Raw genomic sequence first — 21,904 nt, forward strand, 5'->3', positions numbered from 1 at the left:
TAAGACTTCAAAAATTCTTAAGATTCCTTATTAGCAATTGTTACTTTGGAATATTGAGATGTCATGACGAGAACTAGAATTAGAATATGAAAATTTGAATTATAGGTCTAGTTCTACCCACAATGTTGGCTGAAGTAACTTTAAAAAACAAGTAATTTATGCTTAGCGTCAGTTTCCTTAACCTTATATAAAGTTGTCAGGCTTAAATAAGGTAAAACTTTTCTTTTTTTTTTTTTAATTAATTTATTATTATTATACTTTAAGTTGTAGGGTACATGTGCATAACGTGCAGGTTTGTTACATATGTATACTTGTGCCATGTTGGTGTGCTGCACCCATCAACTCGTCATTTACATCAGGTATAACTCCCAATGCAATCCCTCCCCCCTCCCGCCTCCCCATGATAGGCCCCGGTGTGTGATGTTCCCCTTCCTGAGTCCAAGTGATCTCATTGTTCAGTTCCCACCTATGAGTGAGAACATGCGGTGTTTGGTTTTCTGTTCTTGTGATAGTTTGCTAAGAATGATGGTTTCCAGCTGCATCCATGTCCCTACAAAGGACACAAACTCATCCTTTTTTATGGCTGCATAGTATTCCATGGTGTATATGTGACACATTTTCTTAATCCAATCTGTCACTGATGGACATTTGGGTTGATTCCAAGTCTTTGCTATTGTGAATAGTGCTGCAATAAACATACATGTGCATGTGTCCTTATAGCAGCATAATTTATAATCCTTTGGGTATATCCCCAGTAATGGGATGGCTGGGTCATATGGTACATCTAGTTCTAGATCCTTGAGGAATCGCCATACTGTTTTCCATAATGGTTGAACTAGTTTACAATCCCACCAACAGTGTAAAAGTGTTCCTATTTCTCCACATCCTCTCCAGCACCTGTTGCTTCCTGACTTTTTAATGATCGCCATTCTAACTGGTGTGAGATGGTATCTCATTGTGGTTTTGATTTGCATTTCTCTGATGGCCAGTGATGATGAGCATTTTTTCATGTGTCTGTTGGCTGTATGAATGTCTTCTTTTGAGAAATGTCTGTTCATATCCTTTGCCCACTTTTTGATGGGGTTGTTTGTTTTTTTCTTGTAAATTTGTTTGAGTTCTTTGTAGGTTCTGGATATTAGCCCTTTGTCAGATGAGTAGACTGCAAAAATTTTCTCCCATTCTGTAGGTTGCCTGTTCACTCTGATGGTAGTTTCTTTTGCTGTGCAGAAGCTCTTTAGTTTAATTAGATCCCATATGTCAATTTTGGCTTTTGCTGCCGTTGCTTTTGGTGTTTTAGACATGAAGTCTTTGCCCATGCCTATGTCCTGAATGGTACTACCTAGGTTTTCCTCTAGGATTTTTATGGTATTAGGTCTAACATTTAAGTCTCTAATCCATCTTGAATTAATTTTCGTATAAGGAGTAAGGAAAGGATCCAGTTTCAGCTTTCTACTTATGGCTAGCCAATTTTCCCAACACCATTTATTAAATAGGGAATCCTTTCCCCATTTCTTGTTTCTCTCAGGTTTGTCAAAGATCAGATGGCTGTAGATGTGTGGTATTATTTCTGAGGACTCTGTTCTGTTCCATTGGTCTATATCTCTGTTTTGGTACCAGTACCATGCTGTTTTGGTTACTGTAGCCTTGTAGTATAGTTTGAAGTCAGGTAGCGTGATGCCTCCAGCTTTGTTCTTTTGACTTAGGATTGTCTTGGAGATGCGGGCTCTTTTTTGGTTCCATATGAACTTTAAAGCAGTTTTTTCCAATTCTGTGAAGAAAGTCATTGGTAGCTTGATGGGGATGGCATTGAATCTATAAATAACCTTGGGCAGTATGGCCATTTTCACAGTATTGATTCTTCCTATCCATGAGCATGGTATGTTCTTCCATTTGTTTGTGTCCTCTTTTATTTCACTGAGCAGTGGTTTGTAGTTCTCCTTGAAGAGGTCCTTTACATCCCTTGTAAGTTGGATTCCTAGGTATTTTATTCTCTTTGAAGCAATTGTGAATGGAAGTTCATTCCTGATTTGGCTCTCTGTTTGTCTGTTACTGGTGTATAAGAATGCTTGTGATTTTTGCACATTAATTTTTTATCCTGAGACTTTGCTGAAGTTGCTTATCAGCTTAAGGAGATTTTGGGCTGAGACAATGGGGTTTTCTAAATATACAATCATGTCATCTGCAAACAGGGACAATTTGACTTCTTCTTTTCCTAACTGAATACCCTTGATTTCCTTCTCTTGCCTAACTACCCTAGCCAGAACTTCCAACACTATGTTGAATAGGAGTGGTGAGAGAGGGCATCCCTGTCTTGTGCCAGTTTTCAAAGGGAATTTTTCCAGTTTTTGCCCATTCAGTATGATATTGGCTGTGGGTTTGTCATAAATAGCTCTTATTATTTTGAGGTACGTTCCATCAATACCGAATTTATTGAGCGTTTTTAGCATGAAGGGCTGTTGCATTTTGTCAAAAGCCTTTTCTGCATCTATTGAGATAATCATGTGGTTCTTGTCTTTGGTTCTGTTTATATGCTGGATTATGTTTATTGATTTGCGAACATTGAACCAGCCTTGCATCCCAGGGATGAAGCCCACTTGATCATGGTGGATAAGCTTTTTGATGTGTTGCTGAATCCGGTTTGCCAGTATTTTATTGAGGATTTTTGCATCGATGTTCATCAGGGATATTGGTCTAAAATTCTCTTTTTTTGTTGTGTCTCTGCCAGGCTTTGGTATCAGGATGATGTTGGCCTCATAAAATGAGTTAGGGAGGATTCCCTCTTTTTCTATTGATTGGAATAGTTTCAGAAGGAATGGTACCAACTCTTCCTTGTACCTCTGGTAGAATTCAGCTGTGAATCCATCTGGTCCTGGACTTTTTTTGGTTGGTAGGCTATTAATTATTGCCTCAATTTCAGAGCCTGCTATTGGTCTATTCAGGGATTCAACTTCTTCCTGGTTTAGTCTTGGAAGAGTGTAAGTGTCCAGGAAATTATCCATTTCTTCTAGATTTTCCAGTTTATTTGCATAGAGGTGTTTATAGTATTCTCTGATGGTAGTTTGTATTTCTGTGCAGTCGGTGGTGATATCCCCTTTATCATTTTTAATTGCATTGATTTGATTCTTCTCTCTTTTCTTCTTTATTAGTCTTGCTAGTGGTCTGTCAATTTTGTTGATCTTTTCAAAAAACCAACTCCTGGATTCATTGATTTTTTGGAGGGTTTTTTGTGTCTCTATCTCCTTCAGTTCTGCTCTGATCTTAGTTATTTCTTGCCTTCTGCTAGTTTTCGAATGTGTTTGCTTTTGCTTCTCTAGTTCTTTTAATTGCGATGTTAGAGTGTCAATTTTAGATCTTTCCTGCTTTCTCTTGTGGGCATTTAGTGCTATAAATTTCCCGCTACACACTGCTTTAAATGTGTCCCAGAGATTCTGGTATGTTGTATCTTTGTTCTCATTGGTTTCAAAGAACATCTTTATTTCTGCCTTCATTTCGTTATGTACCCAGTAGTCATTCAGGAGCAGGTTGTTCAGTTTCCATGTAGTTGAGCGGTTTTGATTGAGTTTCTTAGTCCTGAGTTCTAGTTTGATTGCACTGTGGTCTGAGAGACAGTTTGTTACAATTTCTGTTCTTGTACATTTGCTGAGGAGTGCTTTACTTCCAATTACGTGGTCAATTTTGGAGTAAGTACAATGTGGTGCTGAGAAGAATGTATATTCTGTTGATTTGGGGTGGAGAGTTCTATAGATGTCTATTAGGTCTGCTTGCTGCAGAGATGAGTTGAATTCCTGGATATCCTTGTTAACTTTCTGTCTCGTTGATCTGTCTAATGTTGACAGTGGAGTGTTGAAGTCTCCCATTATTATTGTATGGGAGTCTAAGTCTCTTTGTAAGTCTCTAAGGACTTGCTTTATGAATCTGGGTGCTCCTGTATTGGGTGCATATATATTTAGGATAGTTAGCTCTTCCTGTTGAATTGATCCCTTTACCATTATGTAATGGCCTTCTTTGTCTCTTTTGATCTTTGATGGTTTAAAGTCTGTTTTATCAGAGACTAGTATTGCAACCCCCGCTTTTTTTTGTTCTCCATTTGCTTGGTAAATCTTCCTCCATCCCTTTATTTTGAGCCTATGTATGTCTCTGCGTGTGAGATGGGTCTCCTGAATACAGCAGACTGATGGGTCTTGACTCTTTATCCAGTTTGCCAGTCTGTGTCTTTTAATTGGAGCATTTAGTCCATTTACATTTAAGGTTAAGATTGTTATGTGTGAACTTGATCCTGCCATTATGATATTAACTGGTTATTTTGCTCGTTAGTTGATGCAGTTTCTTCCTAGCCTCGATGGTCTTTACATTTTGGCATGTTTTTGCAATGGCTGGTACCGGTTGTTCCTTTCCATGTTTAGTGCTTCCTTCAGGGTCTCTTGTAAGGCAGGCCTAGTGGTGACAAAATCTCTAAGCATTTGCTTATCTGTAAAGGATTTTATTTCTCCTTCACTTATGAAACTTAGTTTGGCTGGATATGAAATTGTGGGTTGAAAATTCTTTTCTTTTTTTTTTTTTTTTTTTTTGAGAGGGAGTCTCGTGCTGTCGCCCGGGCTGGAGTGTAGTGGCTGGATCTCAGCTCACTGCAAGCTCCGCCTCCCGGGTTTACGCCATTCTCCTGCCTCAGCCTCCCGAGTAGCTGGGACTACAGGCGCCCGCCACCTCGCCCGGCTATTTTTTTGTATTTTTTAGTAGAGACGGGGTTTTTCTTTAAGAATGTTGAATATTGGCCCCCACTGTCTTCTGGCTTGTAGAGTTTCTGCCGAGAGATCTGCTGTTAGTCTGATGGGCTTCCCTTTGTGGGTAACCCGACCTTTCTCTCTGGCTGCCCTCAAGATTTTTTCCTTCATTTCAACTTTGGTGAATCTGGCAATTATGTGTCTTGGAGTTGCTCTTCTCGAGGAGTATCTTTGTGGCGTTCTCTGTATTTCCTGGATTTGAATGTTGGCCTGCCCTACTAGGTTGGGGAAGTTCTCCTGGATGATATCCTGAAGAGTGTTTTCCAACTTGGTTCCATTTTCCCCCTCACTTTCAGGCACCCCAATCAGACGTAGATTTGGTCTTTTTACATAATCCCATACTTCTTGCAGGCTTTGTTCATTTCTTTTTCTTCTTTTTTCTTTTGGTTTCTCTTCTCGCTTCATTTCATTCATTTGATCCTCAATCGCTGATACTCTTTCTTCCAGTTGATCGAGTCGGTTACTGAAGCTTGTGCATTTGTCACGTATTTCTCGTGTCATGGTTTTCATCTCTTTCATTTCGTTTATGACCTTCTCTGCATTAATTACTCTAGCCATCAATTCTTCCACTTTTTTTTCAAGATTTTTAGTTTATTTGCGCTGGGTATGTAATTCCTCCTTTAGCTCTGAGAAGTTTGATGGACTGAAGCCTTCTTCTCTCATCTCGTCAAAGTCATTCTCCGTCCAGCTTTGATCCGTTGCTGGCGATGAGCTGCGCTCCTTTGCCGGGGGAGATGCGCTCTTATTTTTTGAATTTCCAGCTTTTCTGCCCTGCTTTTTCCCCATCTTTGTGGTTTTATCTGCCTCTGGTCTTTGATGATGGTGATGTACTGATGGGGTTTTGGTGTAGGTGTCCTTCCTGTTTGATAGTTTTCCTTCTAACAGTCAGGACCCTCAGCTGTGGGTCTGTTGGAGATTGCTTGAGGTCCACTCCAGACCCTGTTTGCCTGGGTATCAGCAGCAGAGGCTGCAGAATATAGAATATTTCTGAACAGCGAGTATACCTGTCTGATTCTTGCTTTGGAAGCTTCCTCTCAGGGGTGTACTCCACCCTGTGAGGTGTGGGGTGTCAGACTGCCCCTAGTGTGGGATGTCTCCCAGTTAGGCTACTCAGGGGTCAGGGACCCACTTGAGCAGGGAGTCTGTCCCTTCTCAGATCTCAACCTCCATGTTGGGAGATCCACTGCTCTCTTCAAAGCTGTCAGACAGAGTTGTTTGCGTCTGCAGAGGTCTCTGCTGCGTTTGTTATTGTTTACTGTGCCCTGTCCCCAGAGGTGGAGTCTACAGACAGGCAGTTTTCCTTGAGCTGCTGTGAGCTCCACCCAGTTCGAGCTTCCCAGCAGCTTTGTTTACCTACTTAAGCCTCAGCAATGGCGGGCGCCCCTCCCCCAGCCTCCCTGCTGCCTTGCCGGTAGATCACAGACTGCTGTGCTAGCAATGAGGGAGGCTCCGTGGGTGTGGGACCCTCCCGGCCAGGTGTGGGATATGATCTCCTGGTGTGCCTGTTTGCTTAAAGCGCAGTATTGGGGTGGGAGTTACCCGATTTTCCAGGTGTTGTGTGTCTCAGTTCCCCTGGCTAGGAAAAGGGATTCCCTTCCCCCTTGCGCTTCCCAGGTGAGGCAATGCCATGCCTCGCCCTGCTTCAGCTCTCGCTGGTCGGGCTGCAGCAGCTGACCAGCACCGATCGTCCGGCACTCCCCAGTGAGATGAACCCAGTACCTCAGTTGAAAATGCAGAAATCACCGGTCTTCTGTGTCGCTTGCGCTGGGAGTTGGAGACTGGAGCTGTTCCTATTCGGCCATCTTGCTCCGCCCCCAAAACTTTTCTTTTATTGAGCAAGTACTGTACTTCAAAACCTTTTTGCGTGTTATCTCAACCCACGGGACAACCATGAGGAGATATTTTAACTTTTCCTTTATAAATGTGGTTGTTGAGGCCCTGTGAAGTTAAATAACTTTTCAGTAACCACAGGTGCTGTCCCCTGAAGCCCACGATCTTAAAACACTAAAAGAGTATAAGTGTCATTTTATTATTATCTTCTATAAAGGTTTTGCTATTTTTCCTATCGTGACTGCCACTTCCAGGATAAGACCACTGGAGGGCAGCAGAAAACTTTGTAACTCTTTATACCACTCAGTCTAAAAGAGGGAGAAAAGACAAGGGAATGGGACAGGGAGCAGGGAGGGGGAGAGAAAGAGAGAGAGAGAGAGAAAGAGAGCGAGAGAGGGAGAAAGATGGGGGTGGGAGAGTGAGGGAGGGACAGAGGGAGGGAGAGAGAGAAGCGGGAGAGAGAGATAGAGAGATTGAGAGAGACAGAAAGAGAGAGAGAGAGAACCATCAGTGAAAACAACTGGCGTAGGGAAAAGCCCAAGGTCTGGTGTATATGTGAACATATTTGAATTAAAATGAAAAGAAAAGTTTTCTGACAATGTTTGGAGTCAATAAAAAGTCATCTTTTGCCTTAAGGGCTGTCTTATTAAGATTCTCATGTAATAATTTAATATTAGTTAATTTAGAGTTTGGGGTGCATTCAGTTATCATTTAATGAAACTTGATTCTTCAAAATGCAGTTTATTTGTGCTGTCTTGATGGGTTGGGTTTTGAAGTAGCACAGACCTTGTGTTGGAATTTTACTTCCATCACTTCCTACCTTTGTGAGTTAGAACGAATTACACTAATTCTCAAGTTGCATTTTCTTCATATGTAAAAGTAGAGACGGTAACACCAGTCTTGCAGGGCTCTGTTGACAATGAAATGAAAGACCAACAACTCATAGGGTGTCCAACACAGTGAAAGTTAATTTTAATTTTTTTAAAGCAACTGTTTAAGAAGAGGTTTTGCTAATTTTCCAGATCTGTTTTCTGGAATAAATTCTAGACGTTCTAGCTTGGTTTTCTAAACCTTCTATCAGAGAGTGGGTTGCAGTACTCACTAGACGGCCTTGCCCAGGGAAGAAACTTACCTTCTGCTACCAGTCTTAAGGTTTGACAATGACCTTTAGTAGTTCCTGTTTGGATCTTGTTGAACTCCTTCAGGTCTGTGTCTAAATTTCATAGGAGTGTTTTATTGCCAGAAGTACTTGTTATTCACAGGACAGTTGTTTGAATAGTGACCCCATAATTTGGTAGGCAAAATGGGTTTGTGGAGTTATCTACGTTTTAACTTATCAGTCCTTCCTTAACTCTTAACACTCTTACAGAAGTGAGCAAAGCTCCCTGAGTGATTTCACACTTTTATAACTTTTTGTTTAGATAACATTTCATGCCTACACAAAAGGTGCAAGATTAGAAGGAATTCTGATACACCATCCAAATTAATCAGTTGTTAATATTTTACCCCAATTGCTCTATCATTCTCTCTTTATCTAAACAACTTGAGAATCAGTTGCAGACATCATGCTCTTTTACCCTTAAATACCTCAGCATTTATTTCATAAAACAAGGACATTCTCCTATATAACCACAGTTAATTACAAATATCATTTATATAATATTGTTGTCTAATTGATAGTTCATAGTCAAATTTATTAACTGTTCCTATAACGTCCTTTATGGCTCTTCCCAGGATCGCAATTTGCACTTAGTTGTCGAGTCTCTGTAGTCTCTTTAAGCGGCAATACTTCCACAGTGTTTATTTTGCCTTTTGACCTTGGCAGATTTGAAAAACATCGGTCAGTTATTTTGTGGAATGTCTGCTAATTGGGGCTTGCACATTATTTCCTGGTAATTAGATTCAGATTATGCAGTTCTGGCAGGGAAATCACAGGGAGATGTTTTACCATTCTCAGGAGACTTTTGCATCTATTGTTTTCATACATTTTGCAATAATAATTATGAAAGCAATTGCTTTATGATAGTATCTGGTTGCTTCGTTTTATATTGATTATCAGATCATGTTATTTACCCTTCCTTTTTCTCACTTTTTTCTTTAAAAGCACAGGATCTTAGCATCAGGAAAGAGCTTTGTTTTCCTTATCGTCCCCCCCATCACTCCTCTGTGAATCTCCTCCTCAACATTGTTGAGAGAGCAACTTCTGCTGCATGTGCCCTCACAACAGCTAGCATTCTGTAAGTGTTTGTTGAATGAATGAGTGAATGGATAAATGCTTCCAAATTTCAGTAGCTTGGGTACCATCGCCAAGAAGGCCATTTATTCTGGGAGAGATACAGCAGAATTTCTAGTGGTGCATAAGAGATTCTGAGGCCCAGGCTCACAGAAAAGACATTTGCCCAAGGACTATGCCGGAGTCTGTCCAAATCCTGGGGACACAATGGGCAGCAGAAGATCTTACTTAACTCAGGGACGGTCTCAGCACTTGGGTAGAACAGAGTGATTGGGAATACAAGGCAAGGGAGTAGCCATCTTTCACGCATTTGAAAACAATATATTTGCTGAGCATGAGCTGTGCATGAGGCTCTGGGGATTCAGCTATAACCAACCAGATATGGTCCTAGCTCTCTAGGAACTTAGATTTGTGCAATTTAGAAGGTCAGCTCATGGTAACAGGGGCCTAGCAGTTAGGAGGAGATTCTGGCAAAAAGCTCCATTTCCCAAAGGGAATTTAAAAAAAGAGAGTACTAGGCACATTAATTTGCTGGAGAATGGGGATTAGAAATGGGGTCTTAATTTCCAAATCATCCATTTTTCGTGGAGAGTAGAAGCTCTAAGCTTTTCGAGGCATAGTCAGGACTAAGAGAACTGGAAGTTACTTACATTTCTAGGGAGGAGCTGTGATCCCAAATAAGTCTGGGATCATGTTCCTCAATGAAAAGCGTAGTGACTGAGAGGACCCAGCATGCAATGCCCAGGCACTGGGCCCAGCTCCTGCTGAGGCTTGAGGGCATGTGAGGCTTCACGTGAGGCCGTCTGCACACAGGGCAGGGCTGAGCTTTTAGAGGTGGAATGAGTGGGTCCGTCTTTGGGAAACAAGATGGCAGAAACGGGAGATTAAGCGAGGGAAGAGTAGCATGATGACATGAGCACCCCTGCAATCTCCTTCTAGTTAATTTTCCTACATTTCTGTGTTTTAAAAAAAGAATTTTGTGTGTGTATGGGTGTGCGCGTGCACATGTATGTGTGACAATATAGTCTTTGGGGGGCAAGTATTGCTTCAAAATCTGGAGTTTCTATTGCATTGTGTTTTTCTATTTTCAGCATCTCCTCCACTTTGGCATTCGTTTTGGTGGAATCCTTGGTTGTTTCTCATGTATGTTGAACTTGCTGAGCAGACCAAGGTTTCCCACCAGCAGCAGCGGCAGCAGCAGCAGCAGCAATTCTCTATGTTCCATGGATTAGTGGTTGTAAATTTACTTCTACACTTATGTTAGCACCCAGACTTAATTAGAATTAAGCTACCTCTCTTCGGGTATGATGGCTTTATATTAAATAATCCTTTGTTTATACATTTCTATTTTGTTCACTAAGAGGCAATGAACTGAAGGCCTTTTTACCAGATTTTTTATCTGCACCCTGTGTAGTTAAACTCCTTCTTTTATTTCCATGTGTCTCTACTATACTGGACAGAGGGGCACAATTCAGTGAGGATGGACCTCGCTTTTCTCTGGATAGATCACGGCGAATAAATGCTTCGTGTGGCTCAGAAGTCTGCCTTTTGAAGGTTTTCTAACTTATTATCCCGCCAAACTTAATAGCTCTTGCCCCATTCCCTATTTTCCTGGGATCACAAGCTACTCCCTAGAAATAAAGTTAATTTTTAGCATCTTTGTCCTGACTGTATCTTGAACAATTTGTAGCTTCTGTTCACTACTAGAAATTGATGGCTTTTCTCTTCCACCCAGCTGTAGCTTCTTTGTGAAGGAAGACACAGCGTGGCTTCAATGTCTGTTACTGTTCCTGGGGAGGTGGGAAGAGTGAGCTACCTTTTTATGGATACAGTGGGTTTTAAATTTGTACTATAGCTGTTTTCCTCTTAGGTTCCATGAGTATCTGAAGTTAAATCCATTCTACCAGTTTAAAGATTGATTTTCTTTAAAAAAAACTCTTGTCTACTTGAGAAATTAATATTACATTCATAAACATAAAATTGATCACATTCTTATAAAATTCATAACCCTGGCTTCCTGCTAACAGAGATTTTGCTCCTACCTTGCTCCGACACATGTCACAATCTTCTTGCATTCACTAATAATGAATGGTACAAACATAAATCACATTTCTCTAATCACTACTTTTTTGTTTTCACTGACTGGAGGGGAAAATGTTTCAGTCCACCTTACCCCAGAAGTAATAACATATCAAATAACACTTACTACATCAGTTTCATTGAATCCAAATTCATTCACTGTTATTTAGAATGTTTCTGGTCTGCGGGGGCCAAGTCTCTCTCGTTGCTCTTTTCTAACGTTTGAAGATGCTATTCTGTTCTTCCAAGTTTTCCCTTTCCAGACTCAACATTCTGACTCAACTTTTCCTCAGAGGGCACAGTTTCCAGACTATCATCCTGGCCATCTTTCTCTTTCTGAATTCCAGTAAGCCAATGACCCTTGTAAAATACAGCAACAAGACACTCCACATGTGTCTCATCTGTGGGACTAAAGGCTTCCTTTGTTCTGAACACTTTGCTTCCACTGATGTTATTATAACCTAAGGCAGAGCAGCTTATTTGGGGGCAATTATGTCATCATTTGACTCACTAAATTTGCACCTGATAAAAATCATCAGTCATTACCATATGAACTTCTATTAGTAAGTCAGCTCTCACCAATTCTATGCACCTGTAAATTTGAAGTAGATTTGTTAAGCCCAATTTTAGAACCTTACATTTATGCATATTAAGTCTCTTTATTTTAACCTGTCAAGCACCTCATGAATCTTAATATGAAGTATATTAGCAATAACTCTTGATTTAGTTTCATGAAAGAAAACCAGAATACTCTTCTTTTTATATCTTCATTCCAAACCTTAAAATATTAAAATCAGCACAGGACTAAGTAGAGATTTCTGGCCATGACAATAAGAATTTCCTTTTAGGTCGAAAATGATGCATTTTAAAGCTCTTTTTAGTTATCGATCAACCAGTTCTGCTTAACCAGGTTTGAACACATAATTCTGCTAATATCTTAATTAGGAAATTCAACTTGTCAGTTGAATTCTAAAGACATTTTTGGTTTAGCATGCATAATTTTAAAAATATTTGTATGCCCTCAGATAGTCAAGCATTCTTCATTTACTCATAATTCACACCTTTCACCCTTAGACTATTTTGATCACGTATATTCTCCACCTGAACTTTGTAGGCATTTGAGTTTGCCAGCGCTATCCGAATTATTCCATTTAGGATATAGAAACCTTTAAAGCATGTCACCCCTAGCCTAAAAATGAGAGGAAAAGCTATATAACTTATAAAATCACAAATTTTCTTGAATCTGTGAAAAAGCTGAGATCACAAGACAACCAGGTTAACTGAATTTCAAAGGGCAACAGGCCCTCTGAGGAGAGATGGGGCACATGAATTGCTACATCTTTGTGGAAGTAGAGAAAGGCAGCTGTCTTAAGAGTGGGTAAAAAATAAGCAGCTAAAATTTTAACAAATTCTTAAAGGTCCAGTGTTAGGCTAGTGAGACAGTTCAGAATCTTCTAGAGATCTAGACTCAAGAAGAATAGACACTCATTCTCAAATCCTTTTCCATAAGGCTCCATGAGGAATTCACAAGAAAGATTGGAGACAGGCCGGAGACCTGAGAAATTCGTTTTCTGAGATGAAACCAGGTACAAAGCCTTCACTATTCTCTGTTTCTGCTGTTATTCGAAGCAAAAGCCATGTGCCCTGGGGGAGGGCCAAGGGCACTTGTCTGGTTCAGCAACCTGCAATCAAACAAAGCAGAGAGGTCAGCTGCCACCAGGGCAGAGCAGAAACTCTCCACGCAAGACCTTTCTTAGACACAAGGCGGAGTTTGCTGTGGGGGTGAGAAGGGAAGATGGAGGAGGGGGAGGAGTACTGAGAAAGCCCCAGGCCATGGCCCAGGCACAAGAGTCCTTCCTTAGTTTGAGGCTATACCAGGGAAACCCCTTGCCCTGTCTTATAACGAGCCTGGCAGCAAGTAACAAGCAGGCAACACTAGACTACTGCAGAGGGACGCGTATGCCTGTGGAGAGGCATGCTGGGCCTGCTGCAAGCTGAACACAGAACCGAAACAGAAGAAAGCCCTCAGGTGTCTCAGACTCCACAATAGACACAAGGTAAAAGCAACCCGCAGCTGGAGGAGTTTGAAGCTGTGGTGCACTGAAGGCAAATAGAGCCAAACAAAACCGAAACCCAGCCCAACTACTGACTAGATCGACTCAACTCCCATACTAATTGCCTGAAAGAAGAAGATATGTGTCTGTTTCAGGGTATAGATACTATTTACCTCAGTCTTTATTGTTTTTCTACCCACAGCATGCAACATTTAATTATGAATTATGGGCCGGGAGTTACAGCTCATGCCTATAATCCCAGCACTTTTGAAGGCTGAGACAGGAGGATGGCTTGAGGTCAGGAGTTTGAGATCAGCTTGAATAACATAGTGAGATTCCATCTTTGCAGTAAAATTAAAAATTATTCAGGCTTGGTGGCATACACCTGTGGTCTCAGCTACTTGAGAGGCCAAGACAGGAGGATCCCTTGAGCTCAAGAAGTCAAGGCTGCAGTGAGCTATGATCACACCACTGCACTCCAACCTGAGTGACAGAGTAAGACCCTATCTCAAAAAAAGAAAAAATTATGACACTCATACAAAAACGAGACAAACAATCCATTGTCAAGAGATAAAGCAATCCACAGAACCATACTCAAAGACTGTCCAGACTGGAGACGTTAGACAGGGATTTTAAAATGACTATGATTGATGGGTTAAAGTCATCATGAAAGTTTGTCAAATGCTTTCCTAAAATCTAGACTTAACATATCCTAATTTTCCTAAAGCAGTTGACATTTTAAGAATTGGTATCTGTAGTTCTGGCCATTTTTTTTTTTTTAACTTCTTGGAGTTTATTTCATTAGAAACTGGTCTATAATATCTATTAACTTAAATTTCTTCATGCTAAATCATCGTGTTTGCTTAATGCTCCAGGTAACACAAAGCAAACAAAAGATTCAGACCAGGTCTTCTCCCCTTCTCCTCCTCCTTCTCCTTCTCCCACTCCCACTCCCCCTTCCCCTCCCCCACACGCTCTCCCTCCCCTTCCCCCACACACTCCCTCTCCCCCTGCCCCCTCCCCACTCCCTCTCCTCCTCCTCCTCCTTCTTCTTTTTGAGATAGGGTCTTGTTTTGTCACCCAGGCTGGCGTGCAAAGATGTGCTCACAGCTCACTGCAGCCTCGAACTCTGGGGCTCAAGTAATCCCCTCACCTCAGCCTCCCAAGTAGCTAGGACTACAGACACATGTCACTATGCCCAGCTGATTTTTAAAGTTTTTGTAGAGGTGGAGTCTCACTCTGTTGTCCAGCCTGGTCTTGAGCTCCTGGGCTCAAGTGATCCTCCAACCTCAGCCTTCCAAACTACTGGGATTACAGGGGTGAGCCACTGCATCGGGCCCAGACCGGCTCTTCTGACTGCAGTCAATGATTCTTTGCATGAAACTACACTATAGTTAGCTGTAGGTGATTCTCTAGGACAATACTAGCTGCAGCTAATATTTACTGCTATTGATATTTACGTCAGATATTGTGCTAAATACTGCACATGTTTTATCTCATTCAATTCCCCAACCACCCTTTTTTAAATAGTGTAATCAATACTCTAACTACTGATGAACTGAGGATTAAAGCAACTAAAATAACTTTCAGCCTTCTTACCCTGTCTCTGTTGTCTCTTGTTTTCCATATCCTTTGTTGGGGTGAGGTGAGTGGGGAGCTGTTTGTCCCTTTTGTCCTCACTCCCCTGACCTGCATTGATGAGCCCACATGCTCTGAAATTTATTTTCCGGAAGTGGTGGTACAGGCTTGTTTCTTTTCTAGCTGGCCGACTTTTCTGTGTTTGGTTCTTTTTCACATAAACTGTTGGACCTAGTGGCTCTTTTCTGATTAAGTTTACTTTTCTGAATTCGATAGCTCAAGTTATAGGCCCTCATGTGCATGTTTATGATTCTCTGCTCCAGTCTAGATGAATTCCAGACATGGTTTTAGCATCTCTTGGTGAGCGCTGTAGTCTTGATCCTCAATGAAATTGTATTTTTCAAGTCCCTGCATGATCAAAGGACACAGTTGTTTAGGAGATGGGCAGATTCAGGCTTCAATCCTGATGCTACTTTTTCTAGTCCAACTACTTTGAGCATATTATTTAACATCTCTAAGTCTCAGCTTACACTTTGGAAAATGGAGATAACATTATCTGTCTCAAATGGTCATTAGAACTGAATGAATAAAGTTCGTAAAGTGTTTAGGACAGTGTCTGTTACTACCTAGGGAGTGCTCACTAAATATGGCAGTTATTATTATTGTTTTTAATACTATGATTATTATTCTTTAGAAGGAGGTTGGCTAGATCCAAATTGATACATTCGGTGTTCTTAGCCTTATAATCCAGTAAGTTAATCAAATCAGTCACAATCATCTAAATGCACAACAGTTTCTTGACAAATGTACCTCACTTTTCATATATCCATGTTTTCAGTTGAATTTAATTAGTTGAGTGGCTGCCTAGCAAAGACTTTGGGGAGTGGGTAGATGGGAAAGAGATTTAAGTATCAGATGAGAGGCCTTTAGGATTTTTTTTTCAAATTTAAATAAAGGTCCTTTTTAAAAAAAAAATTTAAATTATGTAATTCTTTTTAGTTGCAACAGCTCGTGTTTTGGATTTTTTTGTTTGTTTGTTTGTTTATTTTTAGAGACAGGGTCTCTGTTGCCCAGGCTTTAGTGTAGCAGCATGATTGTAGCTAACTGCAGCCCCGAATTCTCAAGACATCTTGCCTCCCCAGCTGTCAAAGTAGCTGTGACAACAGGCACACACCACGCCCAGCTAATTTTTCCATTACCTTGCAAAGATGGGGTCTTGCTGTGTTGCCTCAGCCTCCCAAAGTGCTGTGATTACAGGCATGAGTCCCGTACTGGGCTGCTTACCATTTTTTATGTTCATTTTTCCTGTTTTAGGCAAGCATGGATATTGTTAAGAATTAATTTTTTTAATAGAAGAAAATACCTATAAGAGCTTTTGTACATTTCTCAAGTTGATGGTTTGTAAATCCAATGGATGTTTAACATATTTAATGATAAAAATGTTAGTTGAAAGGCAACATGTTACTGTCCAAATGTAGAGAAGAGTTAGAATGATATTTTAGCTGAAATATAATGTAAGTTTTCTGGACTCGGTGTAGGGTTTTACTGCATCATTTATATCTTTTTTTTCCTTAATTAAAAAAATACGCCTTTAGATGTTGTTTCAGACTGGGAGATCTTTGGGTAAAACTTTAATTGCTGTCAAGGAAAACATAATTTGCTGGCCAACTTAATATAACCACACGGTTCTACATTCATGTGAGTTGTGTACAAAAGCAGAACTGTACTGTAATATTGAGAAAGGAAAATTTTGGTCAAGCTGCTGCTTGTGGATCTTGACCATAGTTACATAAACATTGACATTTTGTGACTAATGGCCAGGAAAACAGCATTGTTTACATATTGGCCTAGCAGAACAGTTTACTATCGTTCTGTCAATAATTTGAATTGCAAGTTTCCAGAGCCAGTAGGGGCAGAAGAGCTGGGCAGCTAAGCACACGATTTTCTCTACTTGCTCACTCATGCCTGACGTCCCCTAAACCAAACAGGGGCTAGGCTTTCAGGGTATAGTTAGAGAGGAATCTTACAAAGCAATTATCTATGGAAAAAGTCATACATGGACTTTCATGATCAGGGTACACATGACTGCAGATTACTCCCGAAGGAGATTTTTTACTGGGGTATAAGTCAAAGGGGCTGACACAAGGTTACTTTATACCTGCAAGTAATGGATGGTGGTGAAAGGAAGAGCAAAGAAAAGGGAAATGAGAGACACTAGGAAAACAAATGTATTTTAGTATTTTACCTTAAATTACATTTTTGTATAATGAAAAGTTTCCCATTCTCACATTTAGTTTAAAAGTGTTGAATTTTTAGAAAATATGGAGATACAGAAATTAATACAGTTTTCACATTTCTGTGTATTACATATAAGAAACTTCTATTTTAAAGACTGGTGTTAGAAGTTAAAACAACAAAAAAAGGAAATGATTTATATTCTGCTAACAAGTGGTGGATGTGTATATTTTTCTAAGTTCTATAACAAGAAGTATGTAATAGTGTAGATAAAAATATCTAACCTAGCTCATTTTTATACATATTTTCTTTTTTCATGTACTAAATACACACTTCGCAGTTTAAAAATTCTCATTTTTCAATTTAATCTTCATAGTAACCTAAAAAGTAGTTAGAATAGACAGTATTTGCCCTATTTCCCAGGTAAGGAAATTGAGGGCAAATAGGCTAAGTGACCTTGTTTTGTTTTTGTTTTTGTTTTGAGGCAGGGTCTCTCTCCGTCACCTAGGATGGAGAGCAATGGCACGATCATAGCTCACTGCACACTCCTCCCAGGCTCAAGCAATCCCTCCACCTCAGCTTCCTGAGTAGCTGGGACTACAGGCGTGTGCCACCATGTCCAGCTATTTTTTATTTTTTGTAGAGTTGGGATTTCACCATGTTGCCCAGACGGGTCTCAAACTCCTGGGCTCAAGCAATCCTCCTGCCTTGGCCTCCCAAAGGCCTGGGATTACAGGCGTGAGCTGTGCCTGGCCAGCTAAGTGACTTTGTTAAGAAACACTTGACTAGTATGTGTTAGGACTATGTGTAAGACTTACATCTACTGTCTAGTGTCTTTAAGCCCGGTTTCTTTCTTTCTTTCTTTCTTTTTTTTTTTTAAATTTCCAACTTTTATTTTAAGTTCAGGGGTACCTGTGCAGGATGTGCAGGTTTATTACATAGGTAAACATGTGCCATGGTGGTCTGCGGCACAGATCATCCCATCTTAATACCTGGGCTTAACACCCAGCTATTAAGTCCAGCATCTATTAGCTGTTCTTCCTGATCCTCTCCCTTCTTCCATCCCCCGCCCTTCGACAGGCTCTATTGTGTGTTGTTCCTTCCATGTGTCTACATGTTCTCATTATTTGGCTCCCACTTATAAGTGAGAACATGTGGTGTTTGCTTTTCTGTTCCTGTGTTAGTTTGCTAAGGATAAAGGCCTCTAACTCCATCCAGGACATCCAAAAGACACAATGTCATTCCTTTTTATGGCTGCATAGTATTCCATGGTGTATGCATACCACATTTTCTTTATCCGGTCTATTATTGATGAGCATTTAAGTTGATTCCATGTTTTTGCTATTGTGAATAGAGCTGCAATGAACATATGCATGCAAGTGTCTTTATAGTCGAATGGTTTATATTCCTTTGGGACTATACCTGGCAACAGGATTGCTGGGTGGAATGATGTTTCTGCCTCTAGGTCTTTAACAAATCACCACACTGTCTTCCACAATGGTTGAACTAATTTTTTTTTTTTTTTTTTTTTTTTTTTGAGACAGAGTCTTGCTTTGTCGCTCAGGCTGGAGTGCAGTGGTGCAATTTGGGTTCACTACAATCTTCACCTCCCAAGTTCAAGCGATTCCTATGCCTCAGCTGGGCACCACCATGCCTGACTAATTTTTATATTTTTAGTAGAGACGTGGTTTTGCCATATTGGCCAGGCTGGTCTCCAACTCCTGACCTCAAGTGATCTGCCCACCTTGGCCTCCCAAAGTGCTGGGATTACAGGCGTGAGCCACTGTGCCCAGCCTGGTTGAACTAATTTACACTCACATCAACAGTGAGTGTTCCTTTTTCTCTACAAACTTGCCAGCATCTGCTGCTTTTTGACTTTTCAATAAGAGCCATTCTGACTGGTGTGAGATGATGTCTTGTTGTGGTTTTGATTTGCATTTCTCTAGTGATCAGTGATGTTGAGCTTTTATTCATATATTTGTTGGCTGCATGTATGTCTTCCTTTGAGATGTGTCTGTTCATGTCCTTTGCCCACTTTTTATGGGGTTGTCTTTTTTATGTAAGTTTGTTTAAGTTCCTTATAGATCCTGGATATTAGACCTTTGTTAGATGGATAGATTGCAAAATTTTTTCCCCATTCTGTAGGTTGTCTGTTTACTCTATTGATAGTCTGTCAATTTTTGCAAAAAAATTGCAATTTGCTTTTGCAAAAATTTGTCAATTTTTGCTTTTGTTGCAATTGCTTTTGGCATCTTCATCATGAAATCTTAGCCCATTCCTATGTCCTGAATGTTATTGCCTAGGTTTTCTTCTAGGGTTTTTATAGTTTTGGGTTTTACATTTAAGTCTAATCCATCTTGAGTTGGTTTTTGTATATGGTGTAAGGAAGGGGTCCAGTTTCAATTTTCTGCATATAGCTAGCCAGTTCTCCCAGCATCATTTATTAAATAGGGAATCCTTTCCCCATTGCTTGCTTTTTTTGGGTTTGTCAAAGATTAGATGGTTGTAGGTGTGTGGTCCTATTTCTGGGTTCTCTATTCTGTTCCATTGGTCCCTGTGTCTGTTCTTGTACCAGAACCATACTATTTTGATTACTGTAGCCCTGTAATATAGTTTGAAGTCATGTAGTGTGATGCCTCCAGGTTTGTTCTTTTTGCTTAGGATTGCCTTGGCAATTCGGGCTTTTTTTTGGGTTCCATATGAATTTTAAAATAGTTTTTTTTTTCTAATTCTGAGAAGAATGTCAATGGTAGTTTAATGGGAATAGCATTGAATCTATAAATGGCTTTGAGCAATATGGCCATTTTCACGCTATTGATTCTTCTTGTCTGTGAGCATGGAATATGTTTTCATTTGTGTCATCTCAGATTTCTCTGAGCAGTGGTTTGTAGTTCTCCTTGAAGAAGTCCTTCACTTCCCTTTTTAGCTGTATTCCTAGGTATTTTATTCTTTTTGTGGCAATTGTGAATGAGAGTTCATTCGCTATTTGGGACTGAGCTTACCTGTTTTTGGTGTCTAGAAATGCTATCAATTTTTGCACATTGATTTTTTATCCTGAGACTTTGCTCAAGTTGCTTATTAGCTTTAAAAGCTTTTGGGCTGAGATGATAGGGTTTTCTAGATATAGAATCATGCCATCTACACACAAAGGTAGTTTGACTTCCTGTCTTGCTATTTAAATGCCTTTGTTTATTTCTCTTGCCTGGTTGCCCTGGCCAGAACTTCCAATACTGTGTTGAATAGGAGTTGTGAGAGAGGGCAGCCTTATCTTATGCTCGTTTTCAAGGGGAATGTTTCCAGCTTTTGCCCATTCCCATATGTTATTGGCTATGGGTTTGTTATATATGGCTCTTATTATTTTGAGGTATGTTCCTTCAATACCTACTTTATTGAGAGTTTTTGACATGAAGGGATGTTGAATTTTATTGAATGCCTTTTTTTCATCTATTGCGATAATCATGTGATTTTTGTCTTTAGTTCTGTTTATGTGATGAATCACATTTATTGATTTGCGTATGTTGAACCAGCCTTGCATATCAGGCATAAAGCCTACTTGATTGTGTTGGGTAAGCTTTTTGATGTTCTGCTGAATTTGGTTTGCCAGTATTTTATTGAGGATTTTTGCACTGATGTTCATCAAGGATATTTGTCTGAATTTTTTTTTTTTTAACTCTGCTATGTTTTGATATCATGTTTTGGATGATGCTGGCCTCAAAGAATGAGTTAGGAAGGAGTTCCTTCTTTTCATTTTTTTTTTGTAATAGTTTTGATAGGAATGGTATCAGCTCTTCTTTGTACCTCTGGTCGAATTTAGCTGTGAATCTTTCTTGTCCTGGACTTATTTTGATTGGTAGGCTATTTATTACTGCCTCAATTACAGAACTCATTATTGGTCTATTCAGGGATTCAATTTCTTCCTGGTTAAGTCTTGGGAGGGTGTATGTGTCCAGGAATTTATCTATTTCTTCTAGATTTTCTAGTTTATGTGCATAGAGGTGTTTATAGTATTCTCTGATAGTTTGTATTTCTATGGGGTCAGTGGCAGTATCCTCCTTACAATTTCTAATTGTGTTTATTTGAATCTTCTCCATTTTCTTCTTCATTAATCTACGGAGCAGTCTATTGCTTTTATTACTTTTTTCAAAAAACTACCTCCTGGATTCATTGATTTTTTGAAGGATTTTTCATGTCTCTATCTCCTTCAGTTCCACTCTGATCTTGGTTATTTCCTATTGTCTTCTGCTAACTTTGGTGTTTGTTTGCTCTTGGTTCTCTAATTATTTTAGTTGTGATGTTAGTTTTTTAACTTGAGATCTTTCTAGCTTTTGGATGAGGGCATTTAGTGCTATAAATTTCCCTCTTAACACTGCTTTAGCTGCATCACAGAGGTTCTGGTATGTTGTATCTTTGTTCTCATTAATTTCACAGAACTTCTTGATTTCTGCCTGAATTTCATTATTTACCCAAAAGTCAGTCAGGAGCAGTTTGTTCAATTTCCACATAGTTGTATGGTTTCGAGTGAATTTCTTAATCTTGAGTTGTAATTTTATTGCAAACAGTTTAAGAGACTGTTTGTTATTATTTCAGTTCTTTGCATTTGCTGAGGAGTGTTTTACTTCCAGTTATGTGATCAATTTCAGAGTAAGTGCCCTATGGCACTGAGAAGAATGTGTATTCTGTTGTTTTTAGATGGTGAGTTCTGTAGATATCTCTATCGGGTCCACTTAATCCAGAGCTGAGTTCTGGTCCTGAATGTCTTTGATAATTTTCTGTCTCAATGATCTAATATTGTCAGTGGGGTGTTAAAGTCTCCCATTATTATTGAGTGGGAGTCTATGTCTCTTTGAAAGTCTCTAATAACTTGCTTTATAAATCTGCATGCTCCTATATTGAGTGCATATATATTTAGGAGAGTTAGCTCTTCTTGTTGAATTGAACCCTTTACCACTATATAATGCCCTTCTTTATTGTCTTTTTTGATCCTTTTTTTTTTTTTTTTTGGTGATTGTTGTTGTTGTTTGTTCATTTTGTTCTGAGACAGAGTCTCGCCCTGTCGTCCAGGCTGGAGTTCAGTGGCATGATCTTGGCTCACTGTAATCGTTGCCTCCTGGGTT

General features: G+C 39.9%; 1 long non-coding RNA gene across 1 annotated transcript in view; it reads left to right on the forward strand.

Annotated features, from left to right (window-relative positions):
* The first annotated feature begins 12,433 nt into the window (after window positions 1–12,433).
* The window catches only part of LOC141406949 (uncharacterized), a 32,271-nt gene continuing 22,800 nt past the window's right edge, over window positions 12,434–21,904 (forward strand). The window contains exon 1 of the long non-coding RNA XR_012420050.1: window positions 12,434–12,509. This is a non-coding gene — a long non-coding RNA (uncharacterized lncRNA). The remainder of the gene's footprint in view (window positions 12,510–21,904) is intronic.

Source organism: Macaca fascicularis, chromosome 11 (genome assembly GCF_037993035.2).
Source record: "Macaca fascicularis isolate 582-1 chromosome 11, T2T-MFA8v1.1".
NCBI classification, from domain to species: Eukaryota; Metazoa; Chordata; class Mammalia; order Primates; family Cercopithecidae; genus Macaca; species Macaca fascicularis.